Below are 23,847 nucleotides of genomic sequence, written 5' to 3'. Positions count from 1 at the left end.
GTGTGTGTGTGTGTGTGTGTGTGTGTGTGTGTGTGTGTGTGTGTGTGTGTGTTATATGGAGTTACGGCGCTCTCACGTCACGGCCCACGTCGCAAGTCTAGACGGGAAGAGGGATGGGTTTTGTTTGGTCACCAGAGATGGATACTGAGTTGGCTGGTGCAGTGTGTGTGTGTGTGTGTGTGTGTGTGTGTGTGTGTGTGTGTGTGTGTGTGTGTGTGTGTGTGTGTGTGTGTGTGTGTGTGTGTGTGTGTGTGTGTGTGCGTGTGCGCGCGCGCGCGCGCGCGCAGTAGTTTTGCGACTGCGTCCGTACGTGTGTGCATGTAAAATAACAATCATCAGTTCTAACATTACCATTCTAATAAAAATACAGGCTTCTTTTCTTTCATAAGTATCTAGTAATTGACTGAGGACTGGAAGGATTACAGTAAAATATTCCACTAATGCACAGTCTATTAAGCCAGAGTTCTTCTTTTTGCCATCTGACGAAGCACATGAATATTATTTCCTTGCTGCTGTACTGTATGTTAAATATTTCTTCATATACGAAACAAATGGATGACAGACCGATTGACTGATTTGAGAAACTGATTTTGACAGCGTAACGTCATAAGTCTGGCGAATCGGTGGTGTGTGGCATTACCCAACAGTGCAACCGGAATCCTAGACGTAAACATGTTCGTATTCTTGGGGAAGAGTTGGACCTGGCAAAATTTACCTTAAGGACCTTTGTATAATCAACAGTCATTTACTTGAGCCTTCTTAAAGTCACTCCCGTCGAATAACTAATATAAAAATTAAATATACAATGCCAAGCGTAACGAGAAGCAGCGAGCTACAAGTAAAATTAAACTCGGTAAAATATGTAAAAATAATATCGTCACCTTTGTCGTACTAGAAAATTAATAAAAGCACGACCACGGATTACTGTCATGCATACGTAAGTTTTTATAAAGTAAGTTTTAAGTTTTCCAAAATGGCTGATAACAAAGACAAGGTGAAAACATAAGATGTGGAGTTCTATAAAAATGTAGGGAGATTCTGAACAATCAGATCAATGTTAGTAAGTCTGGTTAAATGTCATAACCTCGTAAACCCGGTAAAATATTGTATTACACTGAACATGATATACTGACCAGGAGCACTAATTAATGATTTTGAACGTAAACATCCACGAAAAACAAGAATATTGTTTTAACCAAACTGAGTATGCACTGGAACCCGTTACATAACTGTAAAATGTGGAGGCAAAAAACTAGATTGTGATAACTGGTTTAATACTATTTATTAGTTCTTCATGCTCAAGGATCATTTTTGCATTAAACATTATCAAGAAGGGAAATCTAATAGATATACTGATACATTGCGATATATTCCTTTACTTGTCCGAAAACAAGAACAAATTTAAACTATGGTTACTAAACGCACCGCCGACTGATCCACTGACGTCGATAAACAGAAATTATACCAAAAGTGTAAAGACAACATTACTACTCATACTTTGGTATTGTCAATTCACTGCCCTCGTGCCGCACACTAATAAATCCGATGACTTATAATATTCTAGCTACATCCAGAAAATCTTACTCAGATTCGGGCAGATCTCTTGTACTGAAGGTGTTAAAAGAAAGCTATCTAACAACTCCAGTTTGAAAAGTGTCTCCTAAGCCGAATAAAATACCAAGGAGATAGCAACAGTTATCCCCTTCAATGCAAATACGTCTTCATTTTTTTTACTGTTACAACCAGATCACGTCATTTACGGTACCTAAACCAAAAAAATCCTCCTGGTAATAAAAGCTAATGAAGACTGCATCCATTTCCAACTAAAAAAAAATAAATAAGTAAATAAATAAATAAAAATAAAGCAAAAACAATCTACAAAGTTGAATAAAATCAAGACAGCAAAAAATTTCCATAAATGTTCAAATACAAGGTTCGCTAAAAATCTTGCAAAACAGCACCCGGTTCAATGTACTGCAGGGTTCCATTAGGCGACTCGGCGAGATAAATGTTCCGCCGCTTATTTAATACAGCGGGAGCCGGGAAAAACGAATGCGTGTTTTAAAGCCGTCCAAAACTCGGGTGATAAATCGCTTGTTTCTGAAAGTTTGATGGCCGGTTGATTTGCAGTGGGGACCCGGATCCGTAGGGAGGGATTATGCGATATACGGGTGACGAGAGACGGAAATATGACGGATCTAGTGATATGCTCGGCTAATCCACGTGGGGAGGGATTATGCAATATATCGGTGACGAGAGGACGGAAATACGCGCGGATCTGGTGATATTCTCTGCTAATACACTCTCGCTACTGGAACACAAAATGGGTTAAATATAGTTTTTTTTCGATATATTATGCCAGAGGACGGAAATAGCGCGGATCTAGTAATATGCTCTGCTAAGACACTTTCGCTGCTGGAACACCAAATGGACTTAATATATTTTAGACATACCTGTGGCAAAAAGAGCGAATAAAGTAAATATGCTGGCTGGCTATGGTGATATACTTAATCTACTTTACTGATATCAAATGGACCTACTGTGAATTACATACATTTTTAGATACACTCGTAACAAAATGACAGAAATATGATGAATATGAATAGATATATCTGTGGCAAGAGAATACAGTAAGTATGCTGGCTGGCTATGATGATATACTTAACAGGTATGAAACGATTTACTATAATATAAATATTTTTGGAAACACTCGTAACAAGAGGACAAAAATATGACAAACTTAACACCTTTTAGATATACCCCTGACAAGAAAACAAAATACAGTTAATATGCTGACTGGCTACGGTGATATACTTACTCCACGTTCTGTCCTGGCATCAAGCGGACATACTACGACCTGTATACTTTTCAGATACATTCATGGCAAGAGGACAGAACTATGCTAGCCTTCGTAATATATTTAACCCACTATCTTCACAGTAACACTAAATGGACTTTATTGGTTACACAGATTCGTGTGTATATTTTTCACATATACCACTGACTAGGAGGTGGAATTATGAGCGGCTCGGGCAATATATCCTATTCAAATTCTTCACTAACACCAAATAAACCGTGTTATATTGAATGACATCATACACCTAAGATATACTTTTTAGATATAAGTGGCTGGAGGACGAAAATATGTTAGTTATGCTCATATACTTGACTTACTTTACCGCATCACCTATCGAACCTTATATACTGCAGTTTTCAGTGTGTATCTTATTCCTAACGTGCCTGGCGATAGATAAACAGATAGATATACTTTATAGCTGATATACCAGTGACAAATGGAAAAATATATGTCATTCCTGCGACATGGCTGACATACACATGAAGAGATATATTTAATCCTCTTCCTGTACTGGAACATGAAATGGACTAGTCTCTAATGAATACTATGAAAGTGACACATATTCTCGCCTGACCCACTTAGCCCGCTTTTCACTCAGGCCTAAAAAGGTATAACCAATATATAATCCCTGCATGAGATAAACAATCACTTCCGGGGTATACTTTCTCTATTCCAAGTGCCAAATGGTTTTCCTGTAATTAAATATGATAGCGTTGGCACATATACTGGATGGATGTATTCGTAACCAGACGAGGTCAATACAGTTTGCAGGAACACTTCCAATTCACCTCCCACACAGAGCTATATGATCCTTGTGTATCAGAAGCGGGGAAAAACATACTGTGATACACTTCAACACATCCACCCGTTACGAGGGTGAAAATGCACTCTTTTGATACAACCATTTCTACACCATAAAATTATATGAATACTGCCAGAAAATATGCACTGTTAAACTTAATCCATTTCAGTTACAGTACTACATTACATAGACGGATACAGACAGAAATAGGCAGACAGATGGAGAGAGATAGATGGATAGATCGAGACTGATAAATGAACATACCGCATGATAGATGCCAGAAAACACTCTTTTGATATACTAAACCCGTTTAGTTCGTTCCATTCATTCTAGCGGCTCACAGATTCTTATGTTCAGCTTTTATGTGAGATTTTTCGAACTGAGGGGGTCAGATAACTACGGCCCTCATTAACACCATTACTACTAGGGGATCTTTAACTTTTTTTTTTTTAAGCAAGGAAGAAAGAACCAAAGGCCAGGAACCCGCAAGACTGTTCCCTCCAAGATAAAACAAAAACAAGATAACAGAGAACAAAATGCTACGAGCCACTCACACGGCTGCACACTCTCTCTCCCTTTGCCTACCCTCCTCCCACCCTCCTCCACGCCTTTTCTTTTTGTCACCCTACCCTCCTGCACCCTCCTTTCCACTGATCCCCCATCTTGTCACTCCTATCTCTTGTCTTGCTTGCCTCCTCCTCTTATCCCTTACTACCCACTTTTCACTTCCACCTCTCCTCCTGTCTTCTCCCTCTCCCCCTGCTCCCCTCCTCTTCCTCTGCCCCTTCCCCCTTCCTTGTTTTGTCTCCCCTACCCCTCCTCCTCCCCTTCCCCTCCTCCAGTTCCCTCCCTCTCCCCTTCTGTCACCCTCCTACCTCTATCCACCTCCCCCCTCCCCACAACGATCGCGGCGGCATCTCCGGGATATGGATATTAAATGAACCGGAACTCCATAAAATACCACCACCATCAGCCTCTGAGCCACTGCCAAGGTCCTGGGGGCTGTGGCCAGTCGGGTGAGAGGTGGGGGACGGATCACTTTCGTTTAGTTTATGTTTGGTATTGGGAGTAACGCCTTAAATCTCTCTCTCTCTCTCTCTCTCTCTCTCTCTCTCTCTCTCTCTCTCTCTCTCTCTCTCTCTCTCTCTCTCTCTCACACATTAATCTTACCTACATAGCCAGACCCTTCATCTTATTTACATTAACTACCGAACTCCTGTCGATCATCAGGTAAGTTTTTATTTAGATTACGGTGTTGGGTGTTAAGAATGACGGTGACTCAGAGAGGTATTGGGGAGTGGACCGGGGGCAGAAAAATTGATACAGCTACACCAATTTTACCAATGATAAAAATAACATGAGAGAGGCAACAAGAAAACGAAGGGAAAAATATCTGTGACACGAAATCTACCAATGACAACACTAGTACGGCAAAAGCAACAATGAAAACGATAAAACATCAGAACAAAAACATAGCAATGCCACGAGGGAAAAAAAAAATTAAAAAAAAAAATAAAACAAAGGCTTCTAAGAAAACAGCAAACCAAACACTGACATAAAAGCAGGTCAAAGACACCAATAAAAGCAATAAAACAATTCTGCGACAAGAAACTGAACAACAATGACAAGACACATACGACAAATAAAACAAAAAAAATTCGGCGACACCAAAATACCCAACGGCAACAGCACGAGGCAACGACAACGACGAGACATCCCCATAAATAAATTACTAAACCAATTAAAAAAAATTAAACCCGATTAGGACGCAAATCCCAGCTAAGCTTCCAAATACCAGGGAGCGAGAGGGGAAAGAAGAAAGGAAACTGCATAATATTACCAGGACAGTCAGTAATTCCTTCTGGCTGTAAAATTTAGATATTAATGGCATTTGCATCCGGGATATACGGAATTAAATATGAGGAAGTCTCAAATATTCGCGACTCAGCTAAAGAAAAAAAAAAAAGGCATATTATCTGTACTGAACATTCAATAGGAAATTAATAACTAGAATGCTGCTGAGGATATAAACTGTCCCTTTTTTTACCGTACTAAAAAAAAAAAAAAAAAAAAAAGGACCAAAAGACGTTCCAGACAGTATATTATCCAGCAAGGACGTTCCAGACGGTATATTATCCATCCATGTGTTCAGGTACATTCACACGCCGTCGGGGATACCTTGAATACTTACACAAGTCTCTCACTCCAACACACCCGCTTCAATAAAAACACGATTCACTCTAACACTCATTCCCATATATATTTCCAGGTACACCTTTCACCCTAACTCCCAAAAGCCTTACACACACACACACACACACACACACACACACACACACACACACACACACACACACACACACACTCTATACAAAAAGGAAGTACAACTGACCTCATACGATATCAAGAATACAGTAAGGCCAAACAACTACCAATGTAATAATGTGGGAAATATCTACTCTCTGGCAGTAAAGATTAATTACATTCATAAAGACACACACACACACACACACACACACACACACACACACACACACACACACACACACAGGCAGGAAAAACATTATCGCTCCACCTTCTAAAGGCGGGCGATAACAACACAGACAGAAAAGACAAAATTCTCAATATAAATTGCTTCACACCGAGATTATAATAAGACAAACCAATGGACGAAGATGGCTTAGATAACCAAACCTTTGCTTTCAGGTCCAGGCACCCATGACTATGCCTATCAACCTGCCTACCTACCTACCTACCTACGCGCACAGGGTAGCTGTACTGAAAGAGAGGGTTTTGTGTACTTCACGCCAAGAATATACCGAGACAAGCCAACCTCAACCTTTACCACTGCAACAATGTGGAGAACATCTTTGCTCTCTGGCAGGGAAGACTCAACCTTCATCCACATATACATAAACAAATACATACATCCATACACAGCCATACGTTCACAGGTAGATAAGTAAAATTTTTACAGTATACATAATTTCCTTCATATCTAAAATACCGTAAGACTAACGAACTGCAACCTCTCCCACTGCAAAATGTGAGGAATGTCTTTGCTCTGGCAGACAAGACTAAGCTTACGTGAACACACACATACGGCTGAGAAAGACAGGCAGACAGATAGACAGACTGGCAGATGGATCGATACAGATTGACTGATAGATAAGATACAAACACGACAGACCCACAGATAAATGTAGACACAGATATACCGGTAGAAGAAATTCTCCGTATTAGTTACACAGACAAACCAACTTCAACCTCTCTCAGTACAAAAATGTGTGGAATGTCTTTGCTCTCGGGCAGGCAAGACTAAACCTCAAGCCCGCGTCGGTTCCCTCGTCCCGGTCACAAAAAGACGCCCTCACACTCCAGCAACCATGGTAATTGAAGTTAATCTCGAGTAGGAGCAGGCAATTCCGGGGTTAATGGATCGCCCTGTTGATTAAATCCGTGAAATTAATCCCGGGGAGACCATTGTCCATAGCAGGGTGGACTAAATCAGTGCAGGAATTGGAGGCACAGTCCGCGGTAAAAGTTAAATATATCACCTCATTCGCCTCTCACTTTCCTCCGCTGGTTAATATTCTCGTGCCTCGAGAAGCTTGATAACTTTCTCTGTCCATAAATGGTATTCTTCGATATGATGCCCCAGGAAGAAAAGTGACGGATATGCCCTTAGTGTGAAGCAGACACAGTGGGACAGCATCCTAACTTGGGCCCTAACTGTATCGTACTGTTAAATAAAAAATAAAGGGCGAATCAATCAAGAGTAGCCCCCAAACTCAGGCCACAATTCACTTAATCCCCACCCGAACTCTTCATTGGTGATATTGCCTCCGCGCCCCAATAAATGGTGATTCAATTTCGCGGTGGCCCTCCAAGTTTCAATACCTGTCAGCGCGGCCAAATATTTACCCCCGACTGCCCGCCCGTCGTCTTGGCCTAAAATACAACTCACCCTCCCTCTCTCACAAAATCCCAGCAACATAGTTACGAGCGCTAAAGGTTTTCTCATTATAATTTCAAAATGATGTTTTTCGTTATGTCTCTAGTTTTTACATACAATTTTATTTTCATACCCTAGTAGTTTTCGCAGGAAATACTTAGACAATGTATTTTGGTAAATGCAATTTTACTCGGCAGAGGGGAACGCTTGCCCCATACACGAGTAAAAAATTCGTTTTGACAAATCCTTTGTGGGGCCGGACGCAACTTCTTACATTTTATTTTGCTTACCGTCAAAACTGAGCTATGTAAGAGATGGAAGATGTAATTCACTTATAGTGTGCTAGATTTCATACGATGGGACAGGCCCATTCACGTACTCTGAAATATGTACTAAGTCGTGGATGTATAAAATTCAACGAGCCTTAGTACGAATGGGTATTTGGTCGTACCAGTAACATCAACACTCTTATCTGACTACACTCGACCATTACTGAGCTGAAAGGAGTTAAGGATCTTCGTGTGGTCAGAGATAACGCGCTATTGTGGCAAAAATAATGGAAACAGATAGAAGAGCAGACGAAAGTTCAATAATGGGAAAAAAAAAAAAATAATAATCAAGATAGGAAAGGCATCTGCCGTAAACTATGTGGATGGATAGGCTGTTGTGGGGAGGGACGGTAGTAAATGACAGATCTGGGAGACGAAAGGTGACCAGGATGCAGAGATGTAACATCGCAAGGTGGCTGGCCAGGAAGATACAGCATCCCCAAGTTGTGATGCGTCGGGGCTGGGGGAAGGAAAGACCATAAAAGAAAAGGGGGCACACCAAGTTTACCGAGGGTATGTTATGTGTATCAAGTTGCGTAAAAGATAACCTAGTTACTGTAGGGCACTCACAAATGGTGATATACTATGTGTCTGTGTGTGTGTGTGTGTGTGTGTGTGTGTGTGTGTTGGAAGGTCACTCTACGAACCGTAATATGTAAACAAAAAACACAAATCCCACAATTAAAAACAGCAACAAGTAGCCCAATCTAAATTAAAAGGCTATACTCCTATGACCTTTTTCTGGTTCACCTATCGTACATACCTTCTTTACCAAATCTCTTCCTAATCACTCTTAAAAAAAAAAAAAAAAAAATTGCTTTACCACAGAACTAATGCGTGTGCCAAATTGAGATACTGAGCTGCAACGCCAAAAACCAATGACATACCTGGGGCAGACAGGGAGTGCAGAACAATGCAAATTAATGGGCATCATCAGCAGGGCGTGATCGTGCCAATTAAGAGTAGTAATTAACAGAGCAGTTCTACCAGCTGTCTCCTCAAACTTGAATAAAATCGTGTGATGGCAGATTAAACATTGAAAAAAAAAATGTCATGGTACAAAAAGGGAACAAAAATACCATTCGCAGTATCACTCTCAAATATAAAGCCTCATTAACGTATTAAATCAACGTACACAAAATTGCCTGGCAGTAGCAAAATGGGTCAGCAGTAAATAGGATTCCATCTAATACCGTTTTTGTTTTGTTTTTTAAGGAATCGCGGAAATGGAATATAGGAGGTGACTCTACTGATGAACTGATTCACTTTAACTGCATAATGTACTGCGCTCCTCCCCGTTACGTAATCATTCGGACCCTGATATGAAAGAGAGAGAGAGAGAGAGAGAGAGAGAGAGAGAGAGAGAGAGAGAGAGAGAAAATAATAAGTACTTCAGTGATCATAAAAAAAAAAAAAACGAAAAAAATATCGTGTCAATAAAGTAAGGACGCCTTTTTTTTTTTTCTTTTTTTTTTTTAGGAAGCATGGGAATAGAATTTAGGGCGTGACTGTACTAATTAAAAGGGTCATTTCAGCCAGATAATATACTGCATTCATTACGTACTCAATCGGACCCTGATGAGTGGGGGAGAAACACTTTTTTAATTATTTTTTTTCCGTTTAATGTGCCTTTTTTTTTTTTTCATACTTTTACAGTACTATTTGCCGGAGACTCAAATAAGACTACGGGAGGCTCTTGGAACTCGAAGGGTTAGATACAGGCTTCATTAATTCCTCCAATAGCACAACGATTCCTAAAGGGTAATAAAACACCTGGTAAGAACAAGAATACAAATACGTCGTTATTTGCACTGGGTTAAGTGAGTCGCATTAACTGGATAACATACTGCGCTCCTCATTACATAGTCACTCGACCCTGATGAGTGGGAAAGTGGTACTTTTTTTTCTTTTTCAACTTTCAATCCGGTGACTTAATCATACTCCCACCAATCATTTTTATTAAGAGTCTGTTAGACCTCTACGAGGCTTTGTTTACATACACACCATGCACACCACACACCTCAAGACAACACACACGACGCACATTATATACAAACCCCACATACACACCTCGCACACCTCACGACTGTACACCCCAGACGCACACTAGACACAACCCTCACACTCACATACACACCACACACACCTCAAGACACACCCTAGACGCACATTAGACACAAACCCCACACTCACACACCAGACACATACCTCAGGACAAACCCAAGAAGCACATACGACACGCTATCAACACTCCCAAGCCCTCACAACACCCCAAAGTGTGATGCTCACAAAACCCTACGGTTGCAACTTCCCAGATTTCATCCTCCAGGAGAGGTAGCGCCTCCGTTGATGAGTGACACAGTTAGCGACACAATATGGCCACGACTATGGGTGCGAAAAAAAAAGCGAAAAAAAAAATAATAATAATAATAACAATACGTTTTTTTTTTAAATTTTGATAACACCTTTATGTATGTGAAATACGGAAGTTATTCTTTAGTATATGACATACACACTCACCTAAAAAAGTACTCCTACCTCGAATAAATAATTATACAGTCATCCTACAGATGGGGTTAATGAAAGCTCTCTCTCTCTCTCTCTCTCTCTCTCTCTCTCCCCCCTCTTGATTTATCGTTGTCTTCCATTATGACTGCCTATTCACAGTCGAATCTTCAATACTGTATCGACCAGTTTCGATTTTCTGATAAAACTGAAATATAGTCAACCGTGGTCAATGGCTTCCACTCCATTTAACTCCTTCACTGCGAGCGGTTCCCCCCCCCCTCTTTTAATCCCTTCAATCCAACGACGTATTTTTTTTCCTTGTTACCTCCAGACGATTTTATTCGGCCAAGGTAAGCTCTCTCGTGCTGAATGACTTTAAGGCTGTTTCTAACCCGCCATTTCTACAAATTTCGCATACGCTAAATAAAATCATCTGAACCTATCAAGAATAAAGTATATGGGGGGAAAAATGCGAAATAAAGAGTGATTTATACAATACAAACTTTACCTTTTTGCCATGACCGTTTTATTAATTCCAATTACGTAGAAACGAATTTACGATAAACTATCCTAGACTCAGGGAGGCAGTCTAACTTTACTTCTTCACTGCCCTAAGTTCTCCCCTACAACAATGATTTTGCAACGACTGAAATGGTTACAAGCAACTTTCATTCAACCCTTGGTTTCAATGAAGAAATTTTCATTTTACCCTCAATATATACAGACGGTTTTTATTCAACCTGTGCGTCGCAGATTGAAAAATTTCAACCTTAATCTTGATTTATGCTCCTGGTAAAGAAAATATGCACAGAATCAATGATCTTGTAGACTATGCAGTGGAGAGCTATCCTCTGAAAAACATGCTGATGTCCGTACTCTCACAGACTACCTAACATCTTTCTCTTATTTATTTATCTAATTCATTTTAGTATTCTTTTATGTACCTATCACGTCTCCCTAATATCGACAGCGAATATATAACATATAAGCATATACTAAAGAGCCACAAGCAGGTAAGAGGTGTTAGTGAGGCTCCTTAGCTGGCGGGATTACAGGCCTGAATCATGAGTCACTATCTTCCTCTGGATCTACATTCAAATTGACCAAAGCATGCCTTCCTATGGTTCTGTGATTACGTTAAACTTGTTACTCTTTTATCTCGGTTTCAGTACATTTTAACTTTCACCCCTTCAGTACGATGTCTTTTATTCAGGCTACCCACAAACGATTTTATTCTAATTATACCGTGCTTGTTCTAACATGACTAAAGATCCCTAACCCCTTGCAGCTCAGCTGATAGCCAAGCGTAGTCAGACTGGAGAGTTAATCTGACTGGTAACCAAGGAATCTCTTTCCTACCTCATTATAAAAAAAAAAAAAAAAAAAACTTCATTGAATTTCATAAACAACGAACTGGTATTCAAGCTGAGTGAGTAACTTAAAAAAAAAAAAAAAAAAACTATGTAGACACACCTAAGAAACTGGTTACCGAGTTTCACCATTAAACGCCCTACCCCTTCCCCGAAATGCCAATTTAGAATTACTCATTCCACTGTGTGAAGGGCATGACAGAAAGAACGCCACTATAATCTAAGCATTCCCTGTGTGTTTTCGAATGGTTAATAAAACGGGAGACAGCGCGAGGCTGCAAATCCCACCTTGCTGCAATGGTGTATGGAAGAGGCAACCCCACCGCCATGCACTTGTGATTCGCGTAAGTTTAGGAGGATCTTCAGGCATCTCTTCCTTATTTTGCATCGTTCACCTTTATACTCTCTTTTGTTATTCACGTCCTTTCATTACTGACACAGGCCACTTACAGAACACAGTAGACAATATTGACACGCTGCAGGCTGAAATAAACAGATAAGGAAGAGGTGCTATAAATCCACCTAAACTGACAAGAATACGGTCCTTGCAATCTTAGGCCCATATTCGTGTTCCTTAAAGAGGCTTCCTAGCACCTCTTCCTTAGCGATTTATATTGTTTATTACCCATGCTAAACTCTTCTGTCATTTAAATCATTTAAATATCACCACACTCGGCATAAATCATGTACAGATTGATATTAACCAGCTACATCCAAAAATAATTCGCTAAGGAAAAGGTGTTAGGGAGCTTCCTCAACCGACAACAATAAGGGCCTTAAGCAGCTGTGTACCTCCTATGACTCATTAATGGAAGGGGGAGAGGGAGAGAGAAACGGAGATTGTACCCGTGTCTTCATTTCTCGTCTGACACATGATACTAATCAAATCAGAAGCCGCGATCTGAAATTCCGTATTCCATGTTAATGAAGAAAATTAGATTAGGATGAGGATGAATATTGCAGTGCAGAAGAGAAAAGGGGAGCGAAAGAGAAATTAATGTAAGGATTATCGTCCGTCAAGAGAATGTAGACTTCAAAATCTAGACTAGACACAGAAGCAATTAACATCGTAACTCCTCTCATTACCTTGGATTTAACTATTCAGTACAATAACAGCTTTGGGTAGTTAATTCTTCCTGCTACTAGACGATTTTACTCTAGCTATTTTTTTGTGAAATGGTACTGGCTTCATTTAACCCTCCACAATAAGGGGTTTCCTATAATAAAATCGTTTAGTGGTACCGTAGCACGATTTAAAGAATATGCATCCTCGCATTGAGTTATGCTGATCCGCACCTGCATCATCCAGCCACAGGAGGGTCGACATGTGCCGGCACTTACAGGCTCAATGATGAGTAATGGGTGAAAAGGAAGTAGTGACGAGCAAACTGAATCAGGTCTACTGTCTATCTAGAATTGCTCAAGCCTTCTACCAAGGTACTTTCACTCAACTCATGGTTCTGCAACGAATTTTCTCGACTCCTAAGAAAAGTAATAGAGTACAAACATCATTCAGCAACCCTGATGCAAGCACCGAAAAAAAAAATGCTATCAACCTATCCTGCAGCACCCACGAATGAAGGCCCCAACTCAATTAGTGGACTGCCACCAGCAACAGCCCAATCTCTTCTGAAGCAGGCCATGTAGAAGAGGATTACAAAAACTATCAAGAAAATCAAACAATAACAGACTTATCGGTTCTTTCGAGGTTCTTTGTTGCGCGGTACTTTATAACTGAGGTATCTCTTATATGTGTCAGAACAGAATGAAAAGTACATAATCGGATTAAAAGGGGTTGATTAAATATACAAATCTTATTCCTTCCTTGGTTTCATATCGCCTTCTCCCTTGCCAATCCCACACCAGCCAATCTCTTCAGTTCTGCCCCCTTGAGAATAACCGCGTGGAGTAAAGAGGATGAAGCACAAAGGCAAAAATGTTGGTATTACATTGAAGTCTTCCCGGTATTTTACCTGCCTTAATCCTTTCACAGCGATCGTTGTATTTAGAAGTATTATTTTGGTTACTGGCGAACGAATTCATTCAGTTCAGGGAAGCAAACCGTGGCTAAAGGGATATGGAAGAATTCATTAAGATGTTAAAGACTGACAGTCAACAGAACTGTCTTGCTCTCTTTCATGTGTCTGGACAGGCTGACCCAAGACCCCACAAAAAACAATAAAAAGATTAATTAAAAAATAAGAAAGACATTTTTCATACAAGCATACGGTACCACATTTTAAGTAAACTGGTAAAGACATGAAGGAGTCACATTCAGTTTAACAAGTGTTTGGAAGAGAGGGGAAACTCAGCAAATAAGAATATACGAAAATACGAAGAGAGGATAACTGCAGTCAAGGTGTGTGTGTGTGTGTGTGTGTGTGTGTGTGTGTGTGTGTGTGTGTGTGTGTGTGTGTGTGTGTGTGTGTGTGTGTGTGTGTGTGTGTGTGTGTGTGTGTGTGTGTGTGTGTGTCGCGGGATTCCCTTTAGACTATCGGAGAATGAAGCAACAGGTGCTGGGGGGCCAGGAAAACAAAGGACCTAGACGGGCGGGGGATCAGGAGCAGAATGGAGTGGAGAGTGGAACACTGTGGGGGAGGGGGTGATGAATCAAAGATATGATGAAAGTATGAATGAACTAGGTATAGGAGGAGGAGGAGTTGGGATATCTAGCAGAGAGTGGATGTAAATGAACGAGGAAAGAATGGAGGAGGATGGGAGGGGGCAAGGACCCTGGTAAGTGGGAAGGGGAGGGGAGGGGGGAGGTCAAGAGAGGGAGCATGACGAACCAGGGAGGGGAAGGAGGTAGAATTATGTGGGAGAGGGTCGGTGAAGCTGAGACATGAAGATGTGAAGGCCTACTGTATAGAGGGGGAGAGTGGAGACAAAAACCCCCAAAAAGAAAGGGGTGAACGAACCAGAGAAAGAAAAGAAGGGAAGGGAAGGAGGTAGAATCATGTGGGAGAGGGGTGGTGAACCAGATGAGGGGTAGTGAACCAGAGGTATGATATGGAGATGTGAAGGAACTATAGAGGGAGAGAGAGGAGGCAAAAACCAAAAAAAGAAAGGAGTGAACGAACCAGGAAAAAAAAAAAAACGTTCACACATACACTGTCCACCCTACGGATAACACTGGTAAAGAAAATTTGTCGTATCGTGGCCATCCGTGGTCCTCTCCTTGTGCATGACACTGAGACGTCATCCACTACGGTGCCTCTACGATTAACTTACGGTTAACGAAAGTGGAGCTACGATGGACCTACGGAACACCAAGGTAACGGTATAAAAGAGCTCACGGCTTTCCACGGAAGGCTACAGTTGACGACGGAAGACGACGGTCGCGCCACGGATGATCACGGCGAAACTAAGGCGGGGTCACGGTAGTCTTATCGGCCTTGGTCCCCGGTGCTTCTCCCCGTGGACTTCGGAAGACAGCGGAAGACCCTGGTAGGTCTAACCAGTGTCATCCGTAGCGTGTACCGTGTATGTGTGAACGGGGGTGTAGGAGGGAAGGAGAAGGGGGAAAGTAAGAAATCAGGTTTGAGTGTGGGATTTTTTTTTTTTTATATATAATTAACGACGCACAGCAACGGGGAAATAGGGAAGATTAAGTCCCTGAAGCCGTGAACTATATTTTTTACGGAAGATGAACACAAGAAGGAGAAACGAAATAGATACACAAAAATCCATACACTAGATTACAATATCCAAGAAATGGCAGGGGAAAAAAAGGGAGAATGATTAAGAGAAACAACAGTAGGGTGGAGACATAAGGGAGGGGGAGGAGGAATAACTAGTGAGAAAGTTAGAGGTCACGTGGAGAGAGAACAACGAAAAAATAGGATGGAAGGAAAGGGAAGCGTGGGGAGGAAGAAAATCAATGAATCACCAGAAAAAAAAAAAAAAAAAAAAAAAAAAAAGGGAGTGGTAGGCAAGGTGCAGTGGAAAAAGTGAGGAAAGAGGAAGAGGGATAAGGGATGGTATTTCCGTTGGCTCAGGGGGCTTTGTAGAACCTCCTCCTTAACGATAAACTTTGCATATGGAATGAAGAGTAAGGAAAGAGGAGGAAAAGGAAAAAAGAGTAGTATTCACGTTGGCTCAGGGGGCTTTCTAGAACCTATTCCTTAACGGTATATTTTGCATATTACACCTAGTATGTTATTTATACCTTTTTTTTATTCAGCAGACTTCATACAATATTAATGAACCCAATACAGAAACAGGTAAGGAAGTGCAAGAGTTTCCTTTACCAGCAAGAGTACGTACCAAGAGGGCTTAGTGTGGGAGGGTGCGGTGAGGAACTGAGGATAAAGTGAAGGAAAAGCGGGGGTGAGGGACAAGGAGGCTGGGCTGCGGTGTGTGGTGTGGTGTGGTGTGTGGGGGTGAAGAGTGCAAAGTGGGCCACGGAGGCTAGGTGTGGGGTGGGGTGGGGTGGGGTGGGGTGGGGTGTGTTCGGGGGAGGAGAGTGAGGCAACAGGTGTGGGGACCGGGAAAACACACTACCCGATCCTGCTCCATTGGCGAACCTCTTAGTCCAACTCACAGATTGGATTAACGCTTCCTATTTTTACCATCCACACACTAAGCCACGTGCTGAAAAGGAACGCCTTCACGTAGTCGCACCGATAAAACAGCGGCTCCACTGCCCGGTTATACAAGCGTCCCGGAACTCCCGCCCTCCCCTACGCTATCCTCCAAAAGAAAGATGGTGGACTGCAGAAGGTAACTTATGTCTGCAGTCCACTGGGATTACATCTGAATGAGCTACAGGTAAAAAATAAACTGTATTACGTTTGGTAGGGATGTTTTTACAACTCTTAACACTTCCCCTGCCATGACATTTTGTATCCCTCTCAACGTCAAACAGTTTTACACAAAAAATTTTAGGAATGACTGAAGTTTGACAAAGCCTTCATTACTTCCTTAAGTACTGGAGACACTTCCAAATTCAAATTAAAACGTCTAGTACTATGAAGACTGTAAGACATCATCGTAGTGAACATATTGACGTAGCGAAAAGAACTAGAGAGAGTGGGGGGTGAATAAACCAGAGGAAGAGTGGAAAAGGGGAATGAATAGTTTAAAATGCAGGTGAATGAATTAGAATGAGGGTGAATGAATGAGTGTGGTGGTTACTTAGTGAGGAAGGGCTAGGAGACAGGGTTTTCTGAGTAAGGGTTAAAAAAATGAGTGGGAGGTGAACTAGAGCAGGGAATGAAAAATGTGATGGTGAATAAAAGTGCAATAAAGGTAAACAAAATATATGAAATGGAGGTGATTTAGGAGACGGTAGGGGTGAAAAATAAGAGAGAGGTGAATCAGAGTCGTGTAAGGGTGAAAAAATAAGAGTGGAAGGTGAATTAGAGTAGGGAGTGGAAAAATAAGAGTGGGAGATGAATTAGATTTAGTATGGGTGAAAAAAAAATAAAATAGAGGTGAATCAGAGTAGGGACTGGAAAAAAAAATAAAGAGTGGGGGGTGAATTAAGGTAAGAGATGAGGAAATTAAGAGTCTGAGGTGAATTCAGCAGCGGACGAGTGTAAACAGCCGAGGACTCAGGCTCGATACAAAAAAAAGTCTTACAAATAACTCCCAATTGTAACTCAGATTTGCTGGAAGAACAAGACATAAAGCCTCGTCTCTCATCTTTCCCTATCCAGCTTATATAAAAAATCAGTAAAATAAAAAAACAGTAAACAAAAATAAATCGCCGTAAAGTTTCCACCCCTGAACAAGATTCGTTTTAGCAGTAACAATAAATATAACACTATTTAAATTTTGATAACACTCTACACTCTCCTTATCCTTCCAGCAGTTACGACATCAATAAAAAAAAAAATAAGTGCAAATAAAAATGTCACGAAAGTTTTCCTCGTAAATAATTTCCGTTTTTGCAGTAACAATAAATCAGAAAAGGTTAAATTTTTCTTCCCCACTCCGCACTTAGGAAATAAATAAATACTGTAATAAGTTACGTAAATTTTCCTCTCGTAAATAAGCTCCATTTTTGCAGTAACAATAAATACGAGAAGTTTTTACACTCCTTTTATTGTTCCTGCAGTTACGACTTGGAGCTGATGTTAACTCCTTCAACTCGCGGACGTGCTTTACTAATCGTCTCGCTACCTCCAGACGATTTTCCTGAACTCTGGGGAGATCGCTTCTAATTAAAGGGAAGTGAAGGATATATCTAACATCTAGGAACTCGAAACGTTCTCGTCAGTTGATGAAAAATGCCAGGAAACAGAAGAAAATACAAAAAATACGTCATCGGACTGAAGGGATTAAGCCTGTTGGTGAATTCTGGCACTGAATTTTGGTCAAGGTGTTAAGGGTAAGGATAGTGGGGGATACGTGTAGTGAGGGGGTAAGGGTAGAGGAAGAGGGGTAAGGGTGGTGGTGGGGGAGGCAACAGGTGTGGGGAGCCCGGAAAACACACTACCAGATCCTGCTCTATTGGCGACCCTCTTAGTCTAACTCCACCAACTGGATTAAGACTATTTTTACCATCGACTCTCTGAACTTACTAAGGAGATAAACACACATTAGAATACAATATCCTCTTTACTAACACGTACTAAATGAAATGTGAACAACAGTTAATTTCAGATTCGGGAACTTCTCTAGGATTAAGCCTATTTGTCAGTCAATCGCAAAGGATTTTCAGAATCCAGGTGCCGCACCCCTGCAGACTTTAGTACACCCCATATTAAGGTCCTGTGCTACTCCATCAATCCTGTGCTTTTGTATTTTTTCAACACAGTCTCCCTGCTGTTCTACCTACTTTTTGTAGCGCTCCCCAAGCTGACTGATTCCAATGAAGAAGCACGTGTTAAATTGTACCCTAAGCCACGCATACACCACTTCTTTTACCTCACTATCAATACCATACCAGCGAACATGTAAATGCTCTTCAGATGGACCGAAGACATGGAAGTCACATGGTGCGAGGTTGGAACTGTAATGTGGATGTGGTAGAATCTTGAAGTTAAGATTTCGCGTGGCCTTCTCAACTAAGAGCATTAATACGGTCGAAGAGATCTTCAGTGCACGACATGGAGTCACCCACATCGACTGAACGGATTATTTAAAAAGATCATACTTCACAGGAACACAATAAAGTGAATCATACTTATAATACTTATGATTGAAAAAGTAGTAGATCACGTCTGCGACTACTGTTAATGCAGTTACTAAAATCTCTCCCAAACTAAACTTAAAAATAAAAAATACAAAAGCGCGTCTGAAAGTATCACGCATAAAACTTAAAAAAAATGAGCGTCTGAAAGTATAAAGCATGAAACTTAAAAAAAAAAAAAAAAAAAAAAGCGCGTCTGACAGTACCCAGCTTAAACTACAATATACGTCACCAAAAACAGATTAACAGAACAGGTTACATTCCATACAAATAAACGACAAAATGGGCCACATCAACAATGGATGAAATACCGAAGCACGTTTCTGACTACTGTTACAATAGCTATTACTTTTTATCTGCACATAACGAGAGAGAGGTTCATTAATTTCAACTTGCAAAAACTAAAAGCAAAAAATGGACATATGGGTTACTATTTCCAGCCTATAAAAACAAAAGTGAAAACAAAAATGAACACAAAACGATAAGGTTCATTAATTTTTATACTAAAAATAGATGAATGCGTTGGGGCAGATAAAAAAAAATGTTACGAACTTTAACTCACTACAGCTCTAGAGGGCACACGCACGCACCCAGGCACGCATGCGCGCGGGCATGCGCGCACACACACACACACACACACACACACACACACACACACACACACACACACACACACACACACAGACTGCGAGGAGAGAAAATACCGAAAAAAACGAAAAAGATGAGTGGAATACCAAGCCCTGGAGAAAGTTGCAAGAACGGGAGAAGATGGAAAACCTCCGTGAGAAACTTGTGGCCAGAGATGAAGATTGGCAAAGACGGGATGGTGAAAGCGAGCCCTGCAAATGCCTGGGCAGAAAAACAGAATGGAGGAAAATGTGGAAAGCTAAATAACAAGTGACTTAAAATATACACGTGGAGATGGAAAAATACAGAGAGGTGTGTGTGTGTGTGTGTGTGTGTGTGTGTGTGTGTGTGTGTGTGTGTGTGTGTGTGTGTGTGTGTGTGTGTGTGTGTGTGTGTGTGTGTGTGTAGATACTGACAGAGAGACAGACACAGACAACAGACACACACATAGATAGACAGATCTAAATCGATTAATACAGATACTAAAGACTAACTCAGCCCTACATGACACGGCAGAAAGACGGAATGGTAGAAAATATAAAACGTGGGAAGCGAATCTGCAGAACTTAGGTACCGAGGGCAATAATTTACTGAAAGAGTTATTCGCATGTAAAGGATATACCAGAATAAAATACAATACGGGACCCTCCAAGTGCAATGAAAAAAACTGAAGTGGAAACCGTGAAAAGAGGATATACGTAAAATATGAGAAAATGAAACGGAAGAAAAAGAAATGAAATGGTAGAATTATACAAGTTCCATAATCCGACAGGTGAGAAATCTTAAAATCTGAAGAAAGAAAATCATGGACTACTTTAAAACATCACAGAAGAGGTATTTCCGAATGGCAAACAACTGAAAATTAATCAACAGGAAGCAAAACCATAGTAAAGTTTACCGATCTACCAGAAGACCCGCCGACATGTCGTAAAAATACCCCCGCTAATACCAATACACCAGTCCTGTATGAGACAGCCCTAGCATGTATTCAATATGGACGGTGGGTGTTAGCGCCGAAGTGGTGACATGCAGAGGTGTATGATATGTAGGAGGACTACTGGGCCTTGGGAGCAGGCTGTGAAGCCTATGCCCAGAGTCGAGCACAAAAAAAAAAAAAATCACAAAAGATGAATATACGTACTAAAACCATGAGACTAAACGTAGAAGTAAACACACGAAGTGGTGTAGCCTATACCTAATGACACTATTGGACAACAGACAAAAGTAGACACAAAAGCGGGGTGTATGTAATGAAAATCTTGGACGATAGGTAAAAGCAAAGACACAAATGAGGAGTATATGAAATGAAAATCTTGGAAAATACGTAGAAGTAAAGACACAGTAGAGGTGTACATGTAATGAAAATCTTGAATGATACGTAGAATTAAGAAAGCAAACGAACCCCAAAGCAGAAAAAACAGGATGTTGGAGTATGTGAAAAGTGGAGAGGAAAGGCCATAGAATACCTTGCCCAGGAACTCGGGAATGTAAGAAGGCAAGCTGGAAATGCCAAGGCAGAATAAATTAATAAATAAATAAAAAAGAGGAAAATGTGAAATGTGGAAAAAGAAAAATCATACAATTCCTTAAGTCATCTTTCATCAACAAAGGAAGCCAAAAACTGTCATTATTAGTATATATGTCATGGAAATATTAAATAATACGAGTAAGTAAGAATGCAAGCTCCAAATGCCACGGCAGAAAATGAGAATGGTTGGAAATGTGATCAGCGGAAAGCAGAATTTCAAAATACTCAAAAAAGAAAATACCGTAATAACTCAAAAAGTAATCGAAAAACTGTGGGAAAACTGTAAGTATGATGGAAGCAAAATTAAACACGAAGTAAAAAGAAAACTAAACTTGCAGGACAAGTATATCAGAACGCCGAAAGATAAATGTTACGAAGAGGTACCTCAGTTCATTCAAGAGCACAAGTATATGGGGAACGGGATATAGTAAGGAATATGTAAAGCTAAGAAAGACAAACCACGCCCCAAATGCCATGGCAGAAAAACAGAATGGTGATAACGTGAAATATGAAGAGCAAAATTATAGAAGACTTAAGGATACCATAGGAAAACAAAAAAAACGGGGGTGACGGCTCAAATATATTATAGAGGAGGCTGATCAGAACAGGAAAAACTTAAAACATGTAAAAAAAAAACTGGAATATGTGATGTGGAACGTAAATTTATAGAACCTACCTAATATCGATAAGTAAACAGATAGACAGATGAACAGATAGATAAATAGATAGATCGATCGACAGACTGGCTGACGAATATACAGTTAATTAGATATGAAACAAAGGATGTATGACGGAATGGCATAAAATTTATAATGCGAATATCTGAAAGCAAATATAAGTACAAAACAACTAGATGCAGAGGTTCCAGGGGTCATCCGTTAACGCCCTAGGTGTGTTGTAGTGTGATGTGGGAAGGTGAATTTGTGAGGTGTGGTACGTAAAGGTGGTACGAGTATGGTGTGGTGGTGTGTGGCAGGATGGTTTTGTGTGATGTGGTGTGAGAGGATGGTATGACGACATGTTGTGTGGTATGATATGGTGTGGTGTGTGGTGGTGTGTGGTGCTGTATGTTGTTTAGTGTCGTGTTGTGGGGTGCTGTGTGTTGTGTGGTGCTGTGTGTTGTGTGGTGTTTGTGGTGTTGTGTGGTGTTTGTGGTGTTTGTGGTGCTGTGTGTTGTGTGGTGCTGTGTTGTGTGGAGGTTTGTGTTGTGTGGTGTTCTTGGTTTTATGGGCCTTGGTGTTGTGTGGCTCCACTGAAGTCTACGGAATTGAAGCACCTCGCGTCCGGAAAACAGTATTTAACTGGAGGTTCACACATCTAAAAATGCTGAAGTAAGAAAGGAAAGATCGGAAAACAGGTATATAAGAATGGTGAAAGCCCACAACGGCACTACCCTATCCACTTCAAGGCAAAGACTTCATTTTTATTTACTGCTGTTGCATAAAGATCAAATTACATTCATCTCCACCATCACCATCGTAAGTAAAAGCACCACCACCACCATCGTAAGCACCACCATCACCACCATCATAAGTAAATGCATCACCACCATCAGCACAACCGCCGCCACAATAACTGAGAGCATCAACACCACCACCACCACACTGCAGTCACAATAAGTAAGAGCCTCAACACCACCACGACCATCATCATCATCACCACAAGCACCAAATCCTTCCTCTTCCCTACATTTCGCGTGGCCCCAGTGGCGCAATCGGTTAGCGCACGGTACTTATACGACAGTGTCTGAGCCATGCCGGGGTTGTGAGTTCGAGCCTCACCTGGGGCACACTTTTACTTTGAACACAGTATACGCAATGATGGCGGATCCAGAAATGGGATCTTAGGAGTCCACACCCGCCTTCTTAAAGCTGTCTTCTCCGCCCCGCCCTGTTTTCTTTTTTCTTTTTCTTTTTTTTTAGGCAGTAAAAAGAACCCGTTTTTATTTTTTTGCTTCCGACTCAGGGCATACGTCTGACAGTCCGTTTCCTGAGGTCCAGCAGTCCTTCAACGTCCCACGCATCTTACAACGCTTCCACTTCGGCACTAATACCCACCGTCCATGCCGAGTAAATGCCAGGGATTTCTTACGTGTTATTGCAGATAGTCTGCACAAAATCCAAAGTAAGTATGCAAAAACTACTGAAAGGAGAAAGCAACGTATGTGCTCCAGGTCCTTCTTGTAAGAATTTTCCCCTAGTGATGGGGTTTTATTGCACATAATACTGGAACCACCAATCTGTTCCCGTACAGCCAACACAAGCAATGGAGATAACCACATCTTTATTATCTTGACCCAAATTTCTGTACTGTCTCAGACGTCTTCGCGTAGATCAGTGACAAGACAATACCAGGGCTCTACATTCTTTCCGTGGCACTTCTTCAAGCATAGTATCATTTTCTAGGACTGAACTACTGCTACAACCCAGCTTTCAAAATGGAGAGATTGCAACTTTAGGCCAGGTTAGAGTGAAATCAGTAATGGTCAGGTGAGTATGGGTTCATGGTCAAGCACGATGAGGTAAGCTACGGAAATGATCCAAAATACGGAAATCTAAGGCAGTGGCAGGGAGGGGGCTAGTTCGTCAAAATCTGGAAGCGAATCCTTTGTCCGTATATAAATATACATAAACTGTGTGTGTGTGTGTGTGTGTGTGTGTGTGTGTGTGTGTGTGTGTGTGTGTGTGTGTGTGTGTGTTAAACGAAAGACAATTCAAACAACATGCAGACCTA

At 41.0% G+C, this 23,847-nt stretch overlaps 1 non-coding gene across 1 annotated transcript; it reads left to right on the top strand.

Annotated features, from left to right (window-relative positions):
* Positions 1-22,813: 22,813 nt before the first annotated feature.
* Positions 22,814-22,903, top strand: TRNAI-UAU (transfer RNA isoleucine (anticodon UAU)). Its single transcript is given in 2 exon segments — positions 22,814-22,851; positions 22,868-22,903. It is a non-coding gene; the product is annotated as a tRNA-Ile (tRNA).
* Positions 22,904-23,847: the final 944 nt, after the last annotated feature.

Source organism: Coenobita brevimanus, chromosome 16, assembly GCF_032717465.1.
Source record: "Coenobita brevimanus isolate Jiangsu-jjx chromosome 16, ASM3271746v2, whole genome shotgun sequence".
Lineage (NCBI taxonomy): Eukaryota > Metazoa > Arthropoda > Malacostraca > Decapoda > Coenobitidae > Coenobita > Coenobita brevimanus.
Note: the sequence above shows the minus strand (reverse complement) of the source record. Positions and strands in the feature narration are given on the sequence as shown.